The sequence below is a fragment of the Bufo bufo genome, chromosome 2 (genome assembly GCF_905171765.1).
Source record: "Bufo bufo chromosome 2, aBufBuf1.1, whole genome shotgun sequence".
Classification (NCBI taxonomy): domain Eukaryota; kingdom Metazoa; phylum Chordata; class Amphibia; order Anura; family Bufonidae; genus Bufo; species Bufo bufo.
In genome coordinates this window covers 599,001,539-599,027,008 of record NC_053390.1, presented here as the reverse complement: position 1 = coordinate 599,027,008, position 25,470 = coordinate 599,001,539, and the positions used below count along the sequence as shown (strand labels likewise).

At 47.3% G+C, this 25,470-nt stretch overlaps 1 protein-coding gene across 2 annotated transcripts in view; it reads left to right on the top strand.

Moving 5' to 3' along the window:
- The first annotated feature begins 3 nt into the window (after window positions 1-3).
- ALPK1 (alpha kinase 1) overlaps window positions 4-25,470 on the top strand; it is a 172,850-nt gene continuing 147,383 nt past the window's right edge. The window contains exon 1 of one of the 2 annotated variants that reach the window (XM_040418354.1): window positions 4-91. The gene's annotated coding sequence lies outside the window, so the exon portion shown is untranslated. The remainder of the gene's footprint in view (window positions 92-25,470) is intronic. The other variant, XM_040418355.1, reaches the window with a different exon arrangement.

The window sequence follows — 25,470 nt, the reverse complement described above, 5'->3', positions numbered from 1 at the left end:
CCTCCCTCCACTGCTGTGTGGAAAGCACCATCATCAACCCCCGGCCAGGAGGGACGGACAGGGCGCAGGTCCCCCATGCCGCCAGCTAATAGTATGTACTTTAACACTTTACTGTCTGTCCTGGCACACACGTACGGCAGCGGCCCCTTCCCCCATTATCCCCTCACACTAGTTGTGGTTAGACTTCACTTCCTGTTCCAAAGTCAGGAATTCCCCTCAGTAGTCGTGACGTCACCGGCGGAGCTCCTGCTCGGAGTTCAGACACAGGGATCAGTACTAGTGGAATTCTCATTGCAGATACGATGTATTATTACTACTAGCGTTATTATTACCGCTACTTCTGGCATTTTACTATTATTAACCCTTTCTACCTTGGAGGTTTCCGTTTTGCGCTCCCTGCCCTCCCAAAGCCATATCTTTTTCGGTTTCCTCGCTCCATGAGGGCTTTTTTTTTGCAGGATGAGTTGTACTTTCCAACGCCACCATTTAATATTGCATATGATGTAGGGGAAGCAGGAAAAATAATCGAAATGGGGTGGAATAAATAAAAAAAAATTCTGCCACAGTTTTATTTATTTAAGACGTTGGATGTGCGATAAAACTGACCAGTTGCTTTAGTTTTCCCGGTCTGTACAATCCGGCGATACCTTATATGTGTAGGTTTTTGATAGTGATAAAATAATAAAAGCCTCGAAATAAAATCAGCGTTATTTTCTCGTCGCCGTGTTCTGACCCCTGTATGGAGCTCTGTGAAGGCTACTTCTTTGCAGGGTGATCTGTACTTTTCATTGATACCATTCTGGGGTGTGTACGAGTTTTTAAAAAAACTGCATCAGAAAACCGGACAGTGTAGCCAGACCCTTACCAGGATGCTGACATTCTGCTGTTTTATATGCCACATATCACTTTTAATTTTTTTGTGGGAAGTGAAGCGACCAAAAAAGGTAAAATGGCCATTTTGAGTTGTTTTTTTTCCCATTTCGCCAGTTTCTGTATGGGGAAAATATTTTTATAGAGCGGCTGTTTTCACATGTGACAAATGGCATGATGTGTATTTTTTTTTGTTTTTTTATTTTGGGGAAAGGGTGGTGATTAGAATTTTTATTTTTTAAAAACTAAATTCTTTTATTTTACAGTTTTTTATGGTTCCCATAGGAAAGTATAACCAGCAATCATTAGATTGCTATTCTCATAGACTCCAATGTATTAGCACTGGAGTCTATGAGAAATGTAGCCAAAAAAAAATCGTCCAGCACGAACCGATTCTTTCAAGTCGCTTTGGTCTTTATTCGTGTTCCTTAAGAATACATTCAGTGAACAATATCTCCACTTCCCCCTCTTGTTAATGCGTTTCGAACATGAGAGATGTACTAGTTTCCTATGGAGCCCTGCTGCAGACAAAGAAACACTATGCAGCAGCCTCCTGTCATTCTCTATGACAGGGGCTGCTGCATACAAGCTCCGACTCCTCCGATCGCCGCTGGAGGGAGTCAGAGCATTACCGGAAGCGCGTGCTTCCGGGTTTTTGTGATCTTGGATGCCGTGGTCAAGATTGACCACCACATCTGAAGTGTGCCCGGTGATAAACATCTGCATCTTCAAAGACCAGGCCAGCGCCGTACTAGTACAGTGCTGGTCGGGAAGGGGTTAATGGCATTAGTATTGTTTCTTGTTAGTATTATTTCTACTTTTAGTGGTATCATTATCTCTTGCTTTTGTTAGGCTGCCTGTACACGTTCTAGTTTTGATCAGGTAACGGAACGTACCAACGGATGCGGACAGCACACTGAGTGCTGTCCGCTTTTTTTGCGGGGCCATTGAAATGAATGGGTCCGCATTTGCAGAACAGATGCAGATTACAAAATACTGACGTGTGAATGGACCCTAAGGGCTCATGCACACGACCGTATATATTCTGAGGTCCGCAAAAAATACGGAACAGCAGGCCCCTAATAGAACAGTACTATCCTTGTCCGTTATGTTCTATTTTTTTCCGGAACAGACATACGGAAATGGAATGCACACGGAGTAACTTCCATTTTTTTGCGGACCCATTGAAATGAATGGTACCACATACAATCCGCAAAAAAATCCCGGAATGGACACGGAAAGAAAATGCGTTTGCGTGCATGAGCCCTGAATGAAGAGAAAGTTTCCCTTTGATGCCAATACCATGGTCATAGTTCCTGCACCAGGGTACCGTCATACATAAACCATATGACATACCATCTTATTAGCGGCACTGCCCTATGTCAGACGTTTGATCCTGGGCTGTGGAGTCAGTGCAAATGCCAGTCCGGGCAAATAAACATGCAACGTTTTTTGTCTAGCCAAAACCGGCATTTATGTGCTCTGTGCTGGCACGGCCTGACGGATCTTGACGGAAATGTGAACAAAGCCTGAGCTTCCTTTTATAGATCTGGCCACGTGAGGGGGGTGTTCCCCACATTCTTGCACAACCTATTTAAGGCTAGGGCTGCAACGATTAATCGACTTTATCGATAATATTCAATAACGGGATTCGTTGTCGACAAATCCAGTGAGTGAGTGACGTTAGTGAGTGACGTTACGCTGCCGCCCGCTCTGCCTGTTACCGAAGCTTCATTGTAAGGTAATAAAGATGCGCTGAGTAAAAGTTACTGCTGTGAGCAGCGGGGCCGGGGGCTGTTATGGGGAGGGGGATCTGTGGATGGCACTGTTATGGGAGGGGGATCTGTGCACTGTTATGGGGAGGGGGCTCTGTGCACTGTTATGGGGAGGGGGATCTGTGGATGACACATATAGCATAAGATGCTATGTCATCTATAGATCCCCCCATATCAGTGTCATCCACAGATCCCCCTCCCATAACAGTGCACAGATACCCCTACCCATAACAATGCCATCCACAGATCCCCCTCCCCATAACAGTGTACAGATCCCCCTCCCCATAACAGTGCCATCCACATATCCCCCTCCCCATAACAGTGCATAGATCCCCCTTCCCATAACAGTGCCATCCACAGATCCCCCTCCCCATAACAGTGTACAGATCCCCCTCCCATAACAGTGCCATCCACATATCCCCCTCCCCATAACAGTGCCATCCACAGATCCCCCTACCCATAACAGTGCCATCCACAGATTCCCCTCCTCATAACAGTGCCATCCACAGATCCCCCTCCCCATAACAGTGCCATCCACAGATCCCCCTCCCCATAACAGTGCCATCCACAGATCCCCTCCACAACAGTGCCATCCACAGATCCCCTCCATAACAATGCCATCCACAGATCCCCATAACAGTGCCATCCACAGATCCCCCCCCATAACAGCGCCATCCACAGATCCCCCATAATAGTGTCATCCATAGATTCCCCCCCCATAACAGCGCCATCCACAGACCCCCCTCCCATAACAGCGCCATCCACAGAACCCCCATAGCAGTGCCATCCACAGATCCCCTCCATAACAATGCCATCCACAGATCCCCATAACAGTGCCATCCACAGATCCCCCATAACAGTGCCATCCACAGATCCCCCATAACAGTGCCATCCACAGATCCCCCATAACAGTGCCATCCACAGATCCCCCATAACAGTGCCATCCACAGATCCCCCATAACAGTGCCATCCACAGATCCCCCATAACAGTGCCATCCACAGATCCCCCATAACAGTGCCATCCACAGATCCCCCATAACAGTGCCATCCACAGATCGTCCATAACAGTGCCATCCACAGATCGTCCATAACAGTGCCATCCACAGATCCCCCCCATAACAGCGCCATCCACAGACCCCCCCTCGCATAACAGCGCCATCCACAGACCCCCCTCGCATAACAGCGCCATCCACAGATCCCCCATAACAGTGCCATCCACAGTGGCATCCACAATTTGTTTTAATATGGCGTTTGAACATAATATTTCAAGTAAAATCATATAAACCCCTTTTTTTGTCATTTTGGTGTTTTTTCCCGATTAATCGATGAAATTATCGACAACTAATCGATTATTCAAATAATCGTTAGCTGCAGCCCTAATTAAAACACAAGAAAAACAATATAAATGTGCTATCGCTGTAATGGTACTGACCTGGATAATGAAGGTAACAGGTCAGCTTTACTGCATAGGGCAGGGGTACTCAACTGGCGGACCGCGGTCCAAATACGGACCGCGGCCGCCAGTTGTCCGGACCCCGGCCATCCTTCAGAGCGCTGCTCCTCTCCTGCACACTGTGCCGTGCAGGAGGAGGAGCTTACCGGCGCACTTCCACCTGTCCCACAGCGCAGTGAGACAGGGCTCCACATGTAGCGCTCCTCCTCCTGCACACTCTGGCAGCTCTGCTCAATACAGCGGCGGGGCACAGGAGCTGATAGTTCTCAGCAGCGCAGGAGGAGTCTCTCCCTCCCCCCTGTGCTGCTGCTGTCCCCGCCGCTGCCAATAAGAAGAGGCAGGAGGAGGAGGGGAGGGGCTGTGGCCACTGCGCCACCAATGAAGAAAACTGACCTGTATTACAAATACAGGAGGCGGGTGCTGGAATCAAATAGCCGGCACCCGACCTCTGTGACAGGGAGCTGCGATCAGCTGCAGTTGAGTTAACCCTTCAGGTGCGGTACCTGAGGGGTTAATTGTAGCTGATCGCAGCCCCCTGTCACAAAGGTCGGGTGCCGGCTATTTGATTCCAGCACCCGCCTCCTGTATTTGTATAAGAAACGTTGGTGGCACAGTGCGCCCCCCCCCCCCAGTATAAGAAACATTGGTGGCACAGTGCGCCCCCCCCCCCCTAGTATAAGAAACATTGGTGGCGCAGTGCGCCCCCCCCCTAGTATAAGAAACATTGGTGGCGCAGTGCGCCCCCCCCCTAGTATAAGAAACATTGGTGGCGCAGTGCGCCCCCCCCCCCCAGTATAAGAAACATTGGTGGCGCAGTGCACCCCCCCCCCCCCTTCCCCATTATAATAAACATTGGTGGCTCAGTGGGAAGTGCCAATGAGGGTTAAAAATAATAAAAGAAAATTAACTCACCTCCTCCAGTTGATCGCGTAACTGCCGGTCTCCAGTTCTTACTTCTTTCTTCAGGACCTGTGGTGACGTCACTGAGCTCATCACATGGCCCATTACCATGGTGATGGATCATGTGATGAGCTCAGTGATGTCACCACAGGTCCTGAAGAAAGAAGTAAGAACTGGAGACCGGCAGTTACGCGATCAACTGGAGGAGGTGAGTAAATTATTTTTTAACCCTCATTGGCACTGCCCACTGCGCCACCAATGTTTATTATATTGGGGGGGGCGCACTGCGCCACCAATGTTTATTATACTGGGGTGATGGGGGGGCGCACTGCGCCACCAATGTTTATTATACTGGGGTGATGGGGGGGCGCACTGCGCCACCAATGTTTATTATTTTGAGGGGGGGGGCACTGCGCCACCAATGTTTATTATTTTGAGGGGGGCGCACTGCGCCACCAATGTTTATTATTTTGAGGGGGGGCGCACTGCGCCACCAATGTTTATTATATTGGGGGGCACACTGCGCCACCAATGTTTATTATATTGGGGGGCACACTGCGCCACCAATGTTTATTATATTGAGAGGGGGCGCACTGCGCCACCAATGTTTATTATACTGGGGTGATGGGGGGGCGCACTGCGCCACCAATGTTTATTATTTTGAGGGGGGGCGCACTGCGCCACCAATGTTTATTATATTGAGGGGGGGCGCACTGCGCCACCAATGTTTATTATATCGGGGTGATGGGGGGCGCACTGCGCCACCAATGTTTATTATACTGGGGTGATGGGGGGGCGCACTGCGCCACCAATGTTTATTATTTTGAGGGGGGCGCACTGCGCCACCAATGTTTATTATATTGAGGGGGCCGCCAGACGAAAAAGTCGGACATGTAGTACTTTTAGTCTGGCGGCCTCTCACCGTGCTGCGCCATAACTCTGCCCCCATCCCCATTATAGTCGATGGGCACAGAGCAGCGGCACGGCGAAGTAGTGGCAAGATGGATCTGACGGGGTGAGCAGCCTGTCGGATCCGTCCTGCTGCAAGTGTGAAAGTACCCTTACTAATGAGCGCTTCCATCATGGAACGCCCATTAGTACAGCCTTTACCTCCACCGCTACTTGTGCTAGTAAAAAAATATATATATTACGGCAGTGTTTCCCAACCAGTGTGCCTCCAGCTGTTGCAAAACTACAACTCCCAGAATGCCTGGACAGCCTTTGGCTGTGCGGGCATGCTGGGAGTTGTAGTTTTGCAACAGCTGGAGGCACACTGGTTGGGAAACACTGTATTACGGTACCTCCACCTCCATTTGCTCACGCTGTGGAGAACACTCCCTGCTGACTAGAAGCTCAGGACAGGACCTACAAGACGCCATCACGTTAGAGCACCGGTCCTGAGCGTGCAGTCAGCAGCGAATGTTCACCGCAGCCAGGTGAATGCAAATTTTTTTTTTTTTTTGCAAAAGCAGAGAAGGGGGGCACTAATGGGGGCAATACTCTTACTGGGGCACTAATGTGGCCATTACTAATTCTGGGACTTACCCGGGGCGCTCCACTATAACGTCAGAGCGCCCCACGCGCATGTATCACATGATCGCATGGCATCTTTACTGTTGGCGTTCAGCTCGGACCTTCACCTGACTGCAGACCCTGGTATGTGGACCTTTAATAAAACTAGTTGAGTACCCCTGGCATAGGGAATGCCTTAAAACTATGGTGGAATTGTGTTGTTTTTCCAATTTCACCCTATTTGGACTTGTTTTCAGCTTCCTACTACACTGGATGTAATATTAAATGTTGCCATTAGAAAGTATAACTTGTCCCGCAAAAGACATGCTCTCATACAGCTGTGTGAACGGAAAAACAAAAAAGTTATGGCTCCGGGAAAATATGGAGTTAAAGACGAAAAAGGAAGATGCCAGGGTCCTGAAGGGGTTAAAGTTAAAAGCTATGATTGTCATGCTAGCAGAAGGTTTGACCATTTGTATAGTTTTGTGTGGGAAGGTCTTGTGACTTGCATACCTTACAGGAGAGGGCTTGTTACAGTAAGTGGACTGGTATAATAACACAAACAGGTTTTATGTGTAAGGCAGAAAACCCTAGATTCACTGAATATTACATCATGCTCAGTGCTTTAGCATCACTGGGGTTTTCCTGGATATAAATATTAATTAGCTATCCTCAGGATAGGTCGTCATTCTTAGATCGGTGGAGGTTCCTTAAAGTGTACCTAAACTTAGAAAAAAAGGGACACATTTATTAAGACCGGTATTTTAGACGCCAGTCTTAATAAAGCCCTGCACTGGTGGTGGATCCGCCGGAGGTCTGTAGAGGCGCCAGCCTCTACATAACTTCTGTGGATCCACCGCTGCTTCTTCCTAGCTGTCTTACATTAGACCATTTTATAACTAGGTGTAGAAAATGGTAAATGAGACGGGCCTGCCAGCCCATCCCTAACCCTACCCCACCCCACCCACGTCACGGACACTTTTTTAGACCTGGCGTGAGCAGGGAGAAGTTTCAGATTGTGGCGCAAAGGACCTTCACACTGGAATCTGTGCCAGTAATACATCTAATATAGGCGTATTTCTGTTTAATAAAGGACCCCCAAAGTTTATTAAAACTTACTGTAAATGCCCTATAATGATTTTTTCTATTTTTTTTTGCTTTTCATGTGATATAGACACCTAAAGTTCAGGTGGCTATAGCGAGGGTTGCCAACCATCCAGACATTTCTGGACAGTCTGTAAGAATAGGTGGCTTTTTTCTGTGTCTGGGAAAAAAATAGATGTGTCTGTGATTTTTTTGAAGCTGGTGGTTCTTGACTAGATAGTTATCATCATTTTACAGCTCACAGTAAATGCTGGTAATTACTTTTTATTAGAATATTGAGCAATAGACATGTATTATTTATCATTAATTATGGCTTTCCAATTTGCCAGTAAAAAATGTTGGCTGTCTGTGTCTCTCTCTATTTAGGGATAAGTTGTCCAAAAAAAAAAAAGAAAATTTCCCTAAGGCCTCCTGCACACGACCGTATTTTTTTGCGGTCCGCAAAAACAGGTCCCGTTTTTCCGTGATCCGTGACCGTTTTTTCGTCCGTGGGTCTTCCTTGATTTTTGGAGGATCCACGGACATGAAAAAAAAGTCGTTTTGGTGTCCGCCTGGCCGTGCGGAGCCAAACGGATCCGTCCTGAATTACAATGCAAGTCAATGGGGACGGATCCGTTTGACGTTGACACAATATGGTGCAATTTCAAACGGATCCGTCCCCCATTGACTTTCAATGTAAAGTCAGGAGTTAATATACCATAGGATCTGAGTTTTCTCCAATCCGATGGTATATTTTAACTTGAAGCGTCCCCATCACCATGGGAACGCCTCTATGTTAGAATATACCGTCGGATTTGAGTTACATCGTGAAACTCAAATCCGACAGTATATTCTAACACAGAGGCGTTCCCTTGGTGATGGGGACGCTTCAGGTTAGAATATACTAAAATAACTGTGTACATGACTGCCCCCTGCTGCCTGGCAGGTGCTGCCAGGCAGCAGGGGGCAGCCCCCCCCCCCCTGTAGTTAACACATTGGTGGCCAGTGCGGCCGCCCCCCCCCCTCCCCTGTAGTTAACTCGTTGGTGGCCAGTGGTCCCCCCTCCCTCCCCTGTAGTTAACTCGTTGGTGGCCAGTGGGCCCCCCCTCCCTCCCCTGTAGTTAACTCGTTGGTGGCCAGTGGGCCCTCTCCCCTCCCTCCCCCTCCTAATTAAAATCTCCCCCCCTATCATTGGTGGCAGCGGAGAGTACCGATCGGAGTCCCAGTTTAATCGCTGGGGCTCCGATCGGTAACCATGGCAACCAGGACGCTACTGCTGTCCCGGTTGCCATGGTTACTTAGCAATTTGTAGAACCATTATACTTACCTGCGAGCTGCGATCTCTGCGTCCGGCCGGGAGCTCCTCCTACTGGTAAGTGACAGTTCATGTCACTTACCAGTAGGAGGAGCTCCCGGCCGGACGCAGAGATCGCAGCTCGCAGCATTAGACATTTGACACTTAAAGCTGTTTTTTTAGTTGCCACAACCACTGCTAAGAGGGTTAATGAGATCCAAGTTTTTCGATCAGAGAACCTTTCCTGATTGTGAAAGAAGATAGAATAATTTTAAGATTAAAAAATAATTTTCTTCCTAAAGTTGTATCGGAGTTTCACAGAATGGAGGATGTTCTTCTTTCTTTCTGTGAAAATCCTAAATCTGAAAAAGAAAAAGTTTTTCACAAGTTGGATGTAAGAAGATGTATTCTCCAGTACTTGTCTGTTACTAAGTCCTGGAGAAATTCTGACAACCTGTTCATTCAGTTCTTAGGGAATAGGAAGGGGTTCAAAGCCATTAAAGCTACCATTGCTAGGTGGCCGAGATCAGCTATTTGTAAGTCTTATAAGATTATGGGGAAAGATCCTCCTTCTAGTCTTAAGGCTCAGCTTCCTTGGAACAGATATGTCAGGCAGCGTCTAATCCTCACACCTTTGTCAAATATTATAGAATGGAGATTCTATTGTCCCACCCTAGTTATTGATTATCTGGTAGATCTCTATGTAAGGTGCCGTCATGGAGGTGAGGGTAAAAACTGAATTAGTCTTACCGGTAATTCCCTTTTCGCAAAATCTCTATGACGGCACCTTACATAGAGTAAAAGCAGAAAGCTTTAGGTTCAACTGGGTGGAGTTATACAGTACAGACCAAAAGTTTGTTGTTCAATTATTTTATTTAGGCATAAAAAAAAAATGTAACAACATGAATCAGTACAATGCGAGAAACACATCATATTTAAAATGACATCAGTAGGTTACAGAACTTAAGCAAGTAAACCTTGCATCTGTAGGATTCACAACAAAGAGTGTTTCCAAAAGCCTATGCATAAACATGAAACGAGACAAACGGGGGAGACAAACACAGACAACACAGATAGACACAAAAGGAAAAAGACAAACTACTAGGTATCTTCCATAAAAGCAAGCATCTACAGTCTTATACAACCGGAGACACACTGTACCGATTCATCCATTCAGAAAATCCCTGAGACCCTTTAAACAAAATCCATGGCATCCACACTTTCAAGTATTTCTGGTCTAGTCCCGCATCCTCTGCTATCAATTCCTCCATTCTACGTAAGTTCTCAAACGTCTCTAGCCATTCTGACATCTTCGGCGCGTCCTGTGACTTCCAATGTCTAGGCAACACCAAACGAGCCGCCTGCATGAAAAATCTCAGGAGGCCTTTTTTGACTACCAGAGTGGGACTGGCAAACATTGATAACAAAGCTTCCTCCGGGGTCCAAACATATGTCGTACCCACCACACTGTTGTACAATTCATTCAGGGCCGACCAAAAGGGAACAATTTTCTTACACCGCCACCAGATATGGGACATTGTACCCACCTCCTCCAAACATCTCCAACACAGGTCAGAGCACTCCGGGAAAAAGGAATGCAAAATAGCAGGGGTCCTATACCATCTAGAAAGTATTTTAAAATTCTTTTCTTGCACCCCACAGCATATGGAGGACTTGTGAGATAATACAAATGATTTCTCCCATTGTTCCTTAGAGAACACTTTTCCCATTTCCTTCTCCCAAGCCCGAACATAAGGCAAGGAAAAGGCCGGTCCAGCATTCTCCTGTAGCAGCCCGTACACCAGAGACACCAAATGCGCAGGAGGAGATGACTGTGAACACACTGCTTCAAAGGGGGTCAGATCCCTAGCCAGGGCTTCCGTCGGACCTAAGGATAGTATGTAATTTCTCAGTCCTCTATATAAAATCCACGCCCCTCTATTCCTACACCCCGGCAAGTCATCTAAAGTACGGATAGAGGTTCCCGAGATCAATTGTCGAACCCTAAGTCCATCCTCTCTACGATAACCCAGTATTTCTCTCCTACCCTTACACAGCGGAAAAGCTGGATTATCAAATATCGATGTCATAGGGCTCGGGAAAGATGAGCAACCGAGTGCAGCCGCACATCTGTCCCACACCTGTAGTACCCCAGCTGTAATGGTCGGGATTACCTTGCCACGCAAACTTTTTGGTATCCACAAAAGATTTTGAGGGGGGACTTCCATCTCGCTCCTCTCAAATCCAACCCACCTTTTGCTGGAGCTGTTGTGAAACCAGTCTAATATGTATGCCAGAACTGCCGCTCTATGGTATAATTTAATATCAGGGACCCCAACTCCGCCCCTATCCTTAGTCCTAAAGAGGAACTTGATCCCCAACCTAGGAGTAGAACCGGCCCAAATAAAGTTTATAAACAAGGATCTTATGGTCCTGAAGAACACGCCTGGCAACGGGATGGGAATAGTCCTGAGAACATAAAGAATCCTAGGGAGTACATTCATTTTTAACGCGTGTATTCTGCCAAACCATGACGGGTAATCCCTTCCAGACCGCCAGATCCTTCCTAATCTCCTCTATTAACGTAGAGAAATTTAGCTGATATAAGTCCTCTAAACGGGTAGGGATGGACACCCCCAGGTATGAAATGTGATCTGTCTTCCATTGAAATGGAAAGGCTTGTTTCAAAGCCTCCATTGTGGTGTGTGGAACCGTGACATTCAATATCTCAGATTTGTGGAAGTTCACCTTAAAATTACTCAAGTCTCCAAATATAGAGAATTCTTTAGTAATATTTGGTAAGCTAACAACTGGATCTGTACAGTATATCAGTAAGTCGTCTGCATATATTGCGATTTTAGATTCTAATGCACCAAAACACATACCTCTAATTGAAGCATTAGCTCTCAGTGCCCTTGCCAGAAACTCCATGACCAGAATATATAGTAATGGCGATAGCGGACACCCCTGGCGAGTCCCATTGTGTATCTCAAAAGAGGAAGACAATGCGCCATTTACTCTCACCTGAGCTCGTGGTTTATTGTAGAGCGCCATTATTCTGAGCAACATATTAGGGCCCAGCCCAAACGCCAACAAGGTCTCCCTGAGGAAATCCCAGTCGACGCGGTCAAATGCTTTTTCCGCGTCGACTGAGAGAAGGCACAAAGGCGATCTGTCAGCTCTAGCCTTTGCGATATGAGCCAAGGATCTGATGGTATTGTCCCTAGCTTCCCTGCCGGGCACAAACCCCACTTGATCTGCCGAAACCAGGGAAGGAATATGCCCCCTTAGCCTATTTGCCAGTATTTTCGCGTAGATTTTCACATCCACGTTGATTAAAGAAATCGGCCGGTAATTACAACAGGCCAGGGGGTCCCTCCCCGGCTTAGGGATGACACATATGTGTGCCGTAACTGCCTGCGCCGGAAACACATCCCCCTGATCTAGAGAATTGCACATATCCTTCAGAGGCCCTAATATCTCCGTCAAAAACTTTTTATAAAAACGAGGTGTGAACCCGTCAGGGCCTGGGCACTTGCCTACCTCCAATGACTTCACCACCCCCTTTATCTCCTGATCCGTCACCTCCCTCTCTAAGTCCAAACTATCTATAGATGAGAGTTTAGGTCCCTTTAGCTCATTCAGGTACTGTCTTATTTTTTGGGCTTTAAGTTCAGAGGCTAAATCAGCATATTTCCCTTTTAAGCTATAAAGCTCCTCATAATAGGCCCGAAACTCCCTCAGAATGTCCTCCGTAGCATGGACCTTCCCCCCTACTCTACAGTTGAGAGAGGGAATATACCCGGAAGCCGTGCGTGGTCTCAACGCCCTCGCCAGGAGTCTACCACTCTTATCACCTAAGCCGTAGAACAAACTCTTCAATTTGTCCCTGGCCCCCAAATATTTCTGGTCAATGAGTTTCCGCAACGCACTTCTAGTGTCGCAGAGCTCCTGAAACACTCCAAGATCCAGACTGCTCTTATGGGACTTCTCCAGATCCGCTACCTTCCTCAAAAGATCAATAATCTTAGCGGCCCTCATTTTCTTGAGTCGGGACGCGTGGGAAATCAGACGACCTCTGATCACACACTTAAGCGCCTCCCATTTAATAGTGGACCTGGAGGAGTCCTCCTTGTGAACCTCCACAAATTCCTCAATTACTTTTTTAATGTCAGCCACACACACACTGTCTTTCAATACGTTATCATTCAATTTCCAAGAGCTCCTTGAACAAGTGGGATCCCCTAGGTCTAAAGCTACCCAGGTCATTGAATGGTCAGAGAAGAGGATAGGTTCTATCGCCGCAGTCGGATGTAGATCTAATAGTTCATGTGAAATGAACACGTAGTCCAGGCGGTGATATGAGTTATGTGTCATAGAAAAAAATGTGAAGTCCTTCCCTGACGGGTGCAGTATTCTCCACACATCAACTAAACGCAGTGCATGTAAGTGTCTCTGGAAACCACGGGCTGCCCCAGGAGAAGTAGAGGACTCACCTGAGGACGTATCCAATTTAGCCTCAAGAGGGAGATTAATGTCACCACCTAGGATAATCTTTACACCATCCGCAAAGTCCTCCAATGCGGCAAAGGCCAAATTCGCGAAGCCACTCTGACCTGTGTTGGGACAATATATATTAGCAATAATCAATACTCTAGAGGCAATATTAACTTTCAGGAACAAGTAACGACCTTGATCGTCTCGGCGGGTATCCAGCACAGTGCATGGTACATTTTTATGTATAGCTATGGCAACCCCCCTTGATTTAGATTCAGCATATGTACTATGAGCCCATGTGGTGAAGTACCTGTTTTTACATGAGGGGATGTGACCTTCTTTAAAATGGGTCTCTTGCAGGAGGGCTATACCCACTTTCTGTTTATGTAGACTATATAGTACTTGATTTCTCTTGACCGGTTCGTTTAGCCCGTTGACATTATAGGAGCATACTTTAATGGATGCCATAGCTATTGTATGATATGCTTATGAAAGTTACTGGATACCTAACATATAAAGGCAGAACCACTGCCCTAAGGGAGACAAGACACAACAGGGGGGACATACAAACATTACATATAACAAATAAGCCCCTACAATATGGAGCGACAAAAATGACATTTCTTGTAGTTAACATTAGGTAGTGGAATAAAACAACCATCCTCCACCCACACCTCTTAGGGAGAAGAGGAAGCCCAAGATGACAGAGCAGGCCCTCCCCCCCCATCTCCATCTGATATTATCATCTGACAATTTAAAGAAAAGCTAAACTTAGTAATAATGCTAAAATACATCCTGCATTATATGAACTATAAAGGCCCTTACGGCCCATCCAATTCCTTGCTGGAACTCTCTGGAAAACATCGTATACCATAACATAATAACCTTCATCCCCCATACTATCCTGAACCAACTGCACAGAATATGTGCTAACTTAACAGGGAAGCCTATCGGCTATAACCACAGTAGTATGGGGCAGGTTATGATTCACATAAGTGGTCCACTATATGACCACTGTAACAAGATAAGTGACCCCAAGGTTAGTCAGACTATCTTCATGGTGACTTTCTTTGCCTAGAAGCCCTTGGGGAAACCTCCGACCATCTTTCTCTTTGTGGCCTAGGCGCAGGCTCCATAACCATCGGCCAATCCGGTAATGAAACACGTGGGAGCGACAAAGTCTCCAGAAACTTGGGAAGGTCCTCCGGATCTCTGAAAATCGCTGATCTTCCATCTCTCCTAACATGCAGTTGGAAGGGGAAGCCCCATCTATATGGTATCTCTCTCTCTTTGAGTAAGGCGAGTAGAGGCTTCACCGCCCTTCTAAGCTGAAGAGTACGTCTAGAGAGGTCCGGCAAGATCTGTACCGCAGAGCCTCCGAGTTCCAGAGTGTCCGCTTGCCTAGCTGCTTTTAATATCTCCTCTTTTACTTTAAAAAAATGCACACGGCACACAATGTCCCTTGGTCTGGAAACATCCATAGATTTAGGCCCCAAGGCCCTGTGCAGGCGATCCAACTCCACCGGTAGCTGCGCCGATTCCCCCAGCAGTGTGCTAAAAAAGGTCTGGATCGTTGCCTCTAATTCAGACGTGGATATTGATTCCGCCACTCCACGGATCCGCAGGTTATTTCTGCGATGGCGGTTCTCTAGATCATCCACATGTGAAAGAAGGTGGCTGATCTGCTGTGTATGCGCCGATAGTACCTTGTGCTGATCATCCAGCTGGTCTTGAAAGGACTCCTGTGTCTTTTCAGCAGCCTCGACTCTGGTGCCCAAGTGTTTGATTTCCCCTTTCAGGGTCTCCATTTCTGAGCGATATATGTCTGCTCTAGCCTCTGCACCGAGTGGGCTAAATCATCTTTGGTAGGGAGAGCCTGCAAAAACGTGCGGATATCCCATTCGCCGTCCGTAGTAACGGTCACCGGGCTTTCCGGCTCTCTGTCCTCATGTGGCGGGCTCGAGTTACCAGCGGTCGCAGGCACATTCTTTCCGGTCGCCATCTTGGGCGCCTCTGCCGGCCCTGTGCCACTCGACTGGGATCCAAAAAACTTCTGAATTCCGGACCCCTCCGGCTGTTGTGCAGGCTCCTGTAACCCCTTGGCAGTCCTACGACCCATCAGGAGACGTGAGTAAGCAGGAATGTAGGTAAAAATAGCTTTTCAAGCGGAGATGGCGGGAGAGCTTCACTGTCCTGCGTCCTACTCCGCCATGAGCAAGCCACGCCCCCCAGACCAAAAGTTTGGACACACCTTCTCATTCAAAGAGTTTTCTTTATTTTCATGACTATTACTTCTTGCAATCAGCGGCACAGAGATAAGTGCTTTGTACTGTCTTCTATGTTTACATGTTTCTATATGAAATATGTTTACATTTTTTTCAAAAATATTTTCTGCAGACTGAGATATAAGTGGTTAGCTTTTATAGGTATATCACAATTCCTACTAATCTTTGCATACCTCTTCCCTCCCATATATATTTGGACTCTATTTTATAGTTCATTATGATTATCTACAGTAAAGTTAACATTGCTTTTTTGTACGCCCCCTAACATATTTATATACAGTACAGACCAAAAGTTTGGACACACCTTCTCATTCAAAGAGTTTTCTTTATTTTCATGACTATGAAAATTGTAGATTCACACTGAAGGCATCAAAACTATGAATTAACACATGTGGAATTATATACATAACAAACAAGTGTGAAACAACTGAAAATATGTCATATTCTAGGTTCTTCAAGGTAGCCACCTTTTGCTTTGATTACTGCTTTGTACACTCTTGGCATTCTCTTGATGAGCTTCAAGAGGTAGTCCCCTGAAATGGTTTTCACTTCACAGGTGTGCCCTGTCAGGTTTAATAAGTGGGATTTCTTGCCTTATAAATGGGGTTGGGACCATCAGTTGCGTTGAGGAGAAGTCAGGTGGATACACAGCTGATAGTCCTACTGAATAGACTGTTATAATTTGTATTATGGCAAGAAAAAAGCAGCTAAGTAAAGAAAAACGAGTGGCCATCATTACTTTAAGAAATGAAGGTCAGTCAGTCAGCCGAAAAATTGGGAAAACTTTGAAAGTAAGGGCTATTTGACCATGAAGGAGAGTGATGGGGTGCTGCGCCAGATGACCTGGCCTCCACAGTCACCGGACCTGAACCCAATCGAGATGGTTTGGGGTGAGCTGGACCGCAGAGTGAAGGCAAAAGGGCCAACAAGTGCTAAGCATCTCTGGGAACTCCTTCAAGACTGTTGGAAGTCCATTTCAGGGGACTACCTCTTGAAGCTCATCAAGAGAATGCCAAGAGTGTGCAAAGCAGTAATCAAAGCAAAAGGTGGCTACTTTGAAGAACCTAGAATATGACACATTTTCAGTTGTTTCACACTTGTTTGTTATGTATATAATTCCACATGTGTTAATTCATAGTTTTGATGCCTTCACAGTCATGAAAATAAAGAAAACTCTTTGAATGAGAAGGTGTGTCCAAACTTTTGGTCTGTACTGTATATATGAGAGTAATTCATATATATAGTTTGGTTTATTAGGGTTATGTAAGGCTAGTTTCACACTAGCGTTAAAGTTTTCCGGTATTGAGTTCCATCATGGGGGCTCAATAGCGGAAAAAAATGCTTCAGTTTTGTCCCCATTCATTGTCAATGGGAACAAAACTGAACTTAAGGGAACGGAATGCTCCAAAATGCATTCCGTTCCGTTCCCACACCGGAGAGAAAACCGCAGCGGTTTTCTTCCCGTCCTGGGATGCAGAGCAAAACGGATCCGTCATGACCTCCATTGCAAGTCAATGGGGACGGATCTGTTTTCTATGCCACAATCTGCCACAATAGAAAACGGATCCGTCCTCCATTGACTTTCAATAGAATTCCAAACGGATCCGTCTTGGGCAATGTTAAATAAATGTTAAAGATAATACAACCGGATCCGTTCAAACTGATGCAGATGGTTGTATTATCAGTAACGGAAGCGTTTTTGCTGGACCCTGCCGGATCCAGCAAAAATGCTAGTGTGAAAGTAGCCTAAGACGAATAAGGAAGTCTGTAGGTATGCATTATGAGTTTAGGACCTGCCAACTGTGGGAGACACTGAAGTAAGCATGGAGGTGGTCCTTTTTGAAGTTTCCTGTCCCTGCCTGGTAGGAGGAGCAGGATAATCTTTATGTAAGGTGCCGTCGTGGAGGTTTTGTGAAAAGGGAATTACCGGTAAGACTAATTTGGTTTTCTCGATGGCAACCCTGACCCTGCAGTGTATGGGAGAACGGATTCCCTTGCTGCCGCACTGAATGCTTTAAACGCAGGAGCTCCTTAGCACATTGCTGCTTTTGTCTATATTGCTTCTCATGTGCTATGCCAGGCTTTATCAGAGTGGGCACAGGCAGAGGAGTGATGTTCTATGCTGAGTTTCTGCCCTGCGCCCTTTTGCTACGCTCTGCTAGACCCTGCACCATTAAAGGCTTTAGCAGAGCAGAACAAGCGGGCGCAGGGCAGGAGCTCAGCATAGCACAAAGCTCTTCTGCCTGTGTCAGCTCCACTAAACCCTGCCTCACATCTATGCCATGTTTTAGGAGAGCAGCATAGGTTTTAATAAACGTTATAAGTTTAGGAACACTTTAATGGTCAGCTGTTTGAAAAGACTCAGCACTACGATGAGCTCTGTGGTCATTGCATTGATTACAATGATCCACACACTCATACACCCTAAATAAAGTAGGGGCTGTGCTGGGTACTGCCATTTTTGTCCCATTCAAGCAAATGCGATAAAGCTGAAATACCCAGCTCAGCCACTTAAAGGAGTTTTCTGGGACTAAGATATCGGATTGGTTGTGTTCTAACACCCGGCACTCCCACCGATCTGTTGTTATCTGTAGACGCCGTTTCAGCTGGAACTACAGATAACTGGTACACCACTGCTCCGTACACCATGTAGTGGTCTTTCTCGTGTACTGCTCCCATTCACTTGTACCTGAGAAGGAGAATATTCAAGGTGATAAATTATACAGGTATGTTTCATGCACATGGTGGAGAGTATTTCGTTGTTGCATGCCACGTGTTCGTCATCACACAGGGATATAGTGCAATAGAATTCTATGGTTGATATATTTGGGATCTGTTAACTAGATCTTAAATACTGTACAGTAATACCACTTGCAGTTGATCATGGAATATCTAGGAGGGAAGACATTTCATAAACTGACTTGATACAATGGTGTTATGGAAACCCTCTGTTCTGGAATTTGGGAGAGACTTCAAAGGATCTCCAAGTCTGTCATTGTGGTTCAAATTAAGTCCTTTACAATGCATTGGAGAGAAAGAAAGACATATATACAATGTTTCTAGGTATCTTTCTCTGGGGAACAATGCCCTACGGAGTATTTTATTATCTACTAACACAGAGGTCGCAATAACGCCTGTACAAGCGTCACAGACGCTTGTTCAGGCCATTTTACTCCCTGGAAAAAGTCTAAGGCATACCAATACTCCTTAGACTTTTCCCTGCCATTCATCAGCGCCGTGAGCGCTGTGAACGGCACGGGCAGCGCAGCGATGCCGCCTGAAACAACCAATAACAAAGCTCTTTACAGTAAGGAGCTTTGTTATTGGTCAGTTTGAGTGTGCTGCAGGAGCTTATGGCACACCGCTCTGAAATGAGGAAAGAGGCGCGCGATCCTCACTGGCGGGGTAAGTGGCCTTGCTGTGAAATTTAGTGGGGGTCCCGGATCTGAGCGCCTTGTTTTCCTCTATAATGATGAGTCTGAAGCGCTCAGCCGAGCGCTGTCTCTCCTCCCTGCTGAGCGCAGTACTGAAGACGGCCTCAATAGAAGGTCTAGGGGACCGTCTTCACTAGGGCGCTCAGCAGTGAGGAAAAGTGGCTGAGCGCTTCAGACTTCTGCTTATAGAAGTCAGCGGGGGTCCCAGTGCTGGACGTGACAACAGGAGACCTCCATACAACCTCCATAACGGACAGACCTGTCACCCGTAGACCTCTACCTATGTCACCTGTCAGCTTTCCTATGAATCCATCAAGGATAATTCATTGCAGCATGTTCCATCAGATGCTGCTATCAGGATTTCTTCTGTAATGTGGCGCTGCATGGCGGCACATGGTGCTACAAGGACTGCATGTGGCCATTTACAGCCTCCAGGACACACAGTCCCTCTGCCAAGCGCATGAAGCCTTCGCTGTAAAACAGTATAATCCAATAACCACAGCGGTGGTGGCAATTTTGTGGCATTATCTGTTGGCATGAGATAGGGCAACCTGGTCATGGAAGACAAACTCCCCTTTATAGCAAGATCAAGCATAACACAAAATGACAGCCTCTAGATGAGGGATCAGCAACCTCTGGCACTCCAGCTGTTCTGAAACTACAACTTCCAGTATCCTCTTTTCACTTCTTTGGGAGTTACAAGAACAGCTGAGCAAGTGTGCATGCTGGGTGTTGTAGTTTCACAGCAGGTGGAGTGCCAAAGGTTGCTGCACCCTAGATCCAAAGGTGAGCCTGGTGGTTATCACTGCGTGATGACGTCATCCAGATCCACAACATGTGACTGTGGCAGTGCGAGGTATGTGCCCGGGTCTTTCGCTTGTGCCCTTGGCACCAGCATGCACCACCATCCATTGTGCCTGTGTCCTGCTCTGCCAGTGCCTCAGGTCTCTTCAGAGTCTACCAACAGCCCTGGTGGCACCGACATACCCACCTGAGAGCTCATCTACAAGGACGTAACTTTGGTGGGCAGCAATGGCCACGTGATGGATGGCAAACCCCAGTGGCCAGCGGCACAGAAACAGCAGCAAAAATTAAAGTGATTGTCCCAAGATCAACACTATTTACCTATTCATACTTGACCCAGAGAACACTAGAACATGGTAACCAAGGTGGGACCCCCAGCGATCATGTACTTGAAGGGGATATGTGTGTTTTAGTAACGACTTGCATTTCCCATGCAATAACAATTCTGGGGAGTCAATTCTTGTGACTCTATATTGTGCCATTCCTCTATTATTCCTACTAGAACTTATGAACGAATCGCTAGTAGTCTGCAATAAAGGTCCAGATGGGTGTTACCAGTTGACAGCACTGATTGAATAATGTCAGGCTGGGCAGAGACACCCCCATCTGGACCTTCACTGCAAACTGCCAGCAAGTCATTCATAACTAATAATAGGAATAACAGAGGAATGGTGCAACATAAGGTCATAAGAATAGATGCTCCAGGAATGTTATTACATGGAGGGTGCAAGTAGTTACCAAAACAGACAAATCAGGAGAGGTGAGGGGTCCTCTTTAATGACAGGTGATAAATATTGATCTTAGGACAGTGACCTCAGTGGTACCGACCCCTCAGAGCAACAGTGACCTCAGTGGTACCGACCCCCTCAGAGCAACAGTGACCTCAGTAATACCGACCCCCTCAGAGCAACAGTGATCTCACTGGTACCGACCCCCTCAGAGCAACAGTGACCTCAGTGGTACCGACCCCCTCAGAGCAACAGTGACCTCAGTGGTACCGACCCCTCAGAGCAACAGTGACCTCAGTGGTACCGACCCCCTCAGAGCAACAGTGACCTCAGTAATACCGACCCCCTCAGAGCAACAGTGATCTCACAGGTACCGACCCCCTCAGAGCAACAGTGACCTCAGTGGTACCGACCCCCTCAGAGCAACAGTGACCTCAGTGGTACCGACCCCCTCAGAGCAACAGTGACCTCAGTGGTACCAACCCCCTCAGAGCAACAGTGACCTCAGTGGTACCGACCCCCTCAGAGCAACAGTGACCTCAGTGGTACCGACCCCCTCAGAGCAACAGTGACCTCAGTGGTACCGACCCCCTCAGAGCAACAGTGACCTCAGTGGTACCGACCCCTCAGAGCAACAGTGACCTCAGTGGTACCGACCCCCTCAGAGCAACAGTGACCTCAGTGGTACTGACCCCTCAGAGCAACAGTGACCTCAGTGGTACTGACCCCTCAGAGCAACAGTGACCTCAGTGGTGCCGACCCCCTCAGCGCAACAGTGATCTCAGTGGTACTGACTGCCTCAGAGCAACAGTGACCTCAGTGGTACCGACCCCCTCAGAGCAACAGTGACCTCAGTAATACCGACCCCCTCAGAGCAACAGTGATCTCACTGGTACCGACCCCCTCAGAGCAACAGTGACCTCAGTGGTACCGACCCCCTCAGAGCAACAGTGACCTCAGTGGTACCGACCCCTCAGAGCAACAGTGACCTCAGTGGTACCGACCCCCTCAGAGCAACAGTGACCTCAGTAATACCGACCCCCTCAGAGCAACAGTGATCTCACAGGTACCGACCCCCTCAGAGCAACAGTGACCTCAGTGGTACCGACCCCCTCAGAGCAACAGTGACCTCAGTGGTACCGACCCCCTCAGAGCAACAGTGACCTCAGTGGTACCGACCCCCTCAGAGCAACAGTGACCTCAGTGGTACCGACCCCCTCAGAGCAACAGTGACCTCAGTGGTACCGACCCCCTCAGAGCAACAGTGACCTCAGTGGTACCGACCCCCTCAGAGCAACAGTGACCTCAGTGGTACCGACCCCTCAGAGCAACAGTGACCTCAGTGGTACCGACCCCCTCAGAGCAACAGTGACCTCAGTGGTACTGACCCCTCAGAGCAACAGTGACCTCAGTGGTACTGACCCCTCAGAGCAACAGTGACCTCAGTGGTGCCGACCCCCTCAGCGCAACAGTGATCTCAGTGGTACTGACTGCCTCAGAGCAACAGTGACCTCAGTGGTACCGACCCCCTCAGAGCAACAGTGACCTCAGTAATACCGACCCCCTCAGAGCAACAGTGATCTCACTGGTACCGACCCCCTCAGAGCAACAGTGACCTCAGTGGTACCGACCCCCTCAGAGCAACAGTGACCTCAGTGGTACCGACCCCCTCAGAGCAACAGTGACCTCAGTGGTACCGACCCCCTCAGAGCAACAGTGACCTCAGTGGTACCGTCGCCCTCAGAGCAACAGTGACCTCAGTGGTACCAACCCCTCAGAGCAACAGTGACCTCAGTGGTACCGACCCCTCAGAGTAACAGTGACCTCAGTGGTACCGACCCCCTCAGAGCAACAGTGACCTCAGTGGTACTGACCCCCTCAGCGCAACAGTGACCTCAGTGCTACCGACCCCTCAGCGCAACAGTGACCTCAGTGGTACTGACCCCTCAGAGCAACAGTGACCTCAGTGGTGCCGACCCCCTCAGCGCAACAGTGATCTCAGTGGTACTGACTGCCTCAGAGCAACAGTGATCTCAGTGGTACCGACCCCCTCAGAGCAACAGTGACCTCAGTGGTACCGACCCCCTCAGAGCAACAGTGACCTCAGTGGTACCGACCCCTCAGAGCAACAGTGACCTCAGTGGTACCGACCCCCTCAGAGCAACAGTGACCTCAGTGGTACCGACCACTCAGCGCAACAGTGACCTCAGTGGTACTGACCCCTCAGAGCAAAAGTGACCTCAGTGGTGCCGACCCCCTCAGCGCAACAGTGATCTCAGTGGTACCGACCCCTCAGAGCAACAGTGACCTCAGTGGTACCGACCCCCTCAGAGCAACAGTGACCTCAGTGGTACCGACCCCTCAGAGCAACAGTGATCTCAGTGGTACTGACTGCCTCAGAGCAACAGTGACCTCAGTGGTACCGACCCCCTCAGAGCAACAGTGACCTCAGTGGTACCGACCGCCTCCGAGCAACAGTGACCTCAGTGGTACCGACCCCTCAGCGCAACAGTGACCTCAGTAGTACCGACCCCTCAGAGCAACAGTGACCTCAGTGGTACCGACCCCTCAGCGCAACAGTGACCTCAGTGGTACCGACCCCCTCAGAGCAACAGTGACCTCAGTGGTGCCGACCCCCTCAGCGCAACAGTGACCTCAGTGGTACCGACCCCTCAGAGCAACAGTGACCTCAGCTAAATAAAAAATTGGCTAAATTAGCTATTTATGCATGGAAGACAGTTCTAGAGTACTAGTAATGATTTCCCTGCATAAATAGCAACCCCTTAATGTTATGTAGGCCTTCGTATTGACTATTTGAAAGACTGTAACTTTCGTACTCCTCATCGGCTAAAAATACTCCTCAAAAATGGTAAGAGGAGTATTTTTACTCTTCCAGAAAAAAATTTGCGCGACCTCCATAATTAGGTGGGATTACGTTCATCAAATCAGTGTAAAGCACACCTACATATTTACCTATTACTGTGAAGACTAGACATGACGCAAATCACATTGGGTAAAGGAAACATTCTAGACGCATGTCCATACGGAAGTTCTCCTGGCCTCCCATACTATACCAGTATGAACTGATTTGCCCAGTTTGCACCATCCTATGGTCATAACTTATGAACCCTAAATAACCCTACAATAAGAGAGATGAAGGGGGATGGGTGAGATGTATTGTAAGTGGAGAACTCATCTTTATCAATGATGACATAATATTACAGTACCACATTGGAATTCAGTGATCTCCGGAGAACGACCCATTCTTTCACTTATGTCTGTAACGGCGGACCCTATGGCTAGTTGCTGGATTTTATACACCTGTGGCAAAAGGAGTGAATAAACACCCTTGAATTCAATGATTAAGAGGTGTGCCCTAATACGTTTCTCCATATGTTGGAGTTACTGAAATGCTATGTGGGGAGGATTTATTAATGCCCTTCGCCAGTTTGCTGGCATAGAAAAGGTGCAGGTTTTGGCACAGAAGAATTGTGGCTTTTCCCCAGTTGATGCCGTTCTTGTCATGTGTATTTAACATAATTTACTCCAGAAAAGTACATTACAGCTGAAATCTAAGCCAGCTGCTTTCTAGCCTAGATTTCGTTTCTGGCACATGGACCTTCGGAGATGCAGCAAAATTATTACCAGGCGCGTGCCTCTTCAATAAATTGGCGCATCTTTCGCAAGCGGACTTTTTACTAAGACTGGCATATAAAATTTCCCCCATGTTCCTTGCTGTGAACCAGTAAACTATTTATTTCCCGTCTTCATGTATCGATATAACTATACATTTGTTTTGGTTCATGGTATAACAGTAAAGTGTTTTGTACGTATAGACATATGTCTCTAACTAAACCTTAACACACAGAAATGTGATCTTGCTGGAAGTGACAAGAGCAGAAACTGCTGAGATGAAAGCAGGAAACTCCAGGATGAAGCAATCCCTGGCCTTCTGCTCATGTGCCTTCCACAAAAGGAACTGAAAGCAAAACTTTGTCTGTTGCAATATGTAGTAACTCACTGCTATATGTCTGAGTTTAGTACTATGAGTCACCCAAGAAAAATGCTTATTGTGCTATCTGGACATGTCTGTTTTTAACCCCTTAAAGGGCTTTTGCGGTTTTCATCAACATCCTTTAATACAATCATTTTGGAAGGTCGCTGGACTTTTTTAATGTATTTATTTTACCTGTATCACTCCTGTCTTCTGGTCTGGGCTGTGATCACATGACCCTGTCCATGCCGCTCTTTCTTATTTCCAGGGATATTATGTCCATGAAGGGACATAGATAACTAGCTGGTGGGAGGAGCTATAAACTAGCTGGGCATTGTTAGTTATGGTGCTGGAGCTATGGCAGAGAAAGGAGAAGAGCACCATGGGTTTGGTTGTATACCCACGGTACAACTTGGCAACTATTTTTCATTTGCTCCAATGCGCCTAAGATTTGAAATATTTATAAATCACACTGTTCTGTATCAAAGGCTTTTATACAAACCTATATTTCTCCATAGTTACAGATTGGAGATTATACCCTGTGTAATCTGATTTCTCAGCCATATTGCTTGTCTCTAACCCTTGATAACATAACATATGGTTAGTCAGATGAAGTAGAGGCTAGCAGCAAGGGTGCCTGACTACAAGAAGAGACTAGCTTGCGCACCGACACTACTTTCTTAACCCACCAGTTATTCATGACTTCAACAATTATGTGTTAACACAGCATGTGACCATTGCAGCCAGTCACAGGCCACAGTACAGCGGTCCCTCAAGTTACAATATTAATTGGTTCCTGGACGACCATTGTGGAAACCAGTGTAACTTAATCGGTTCCAAA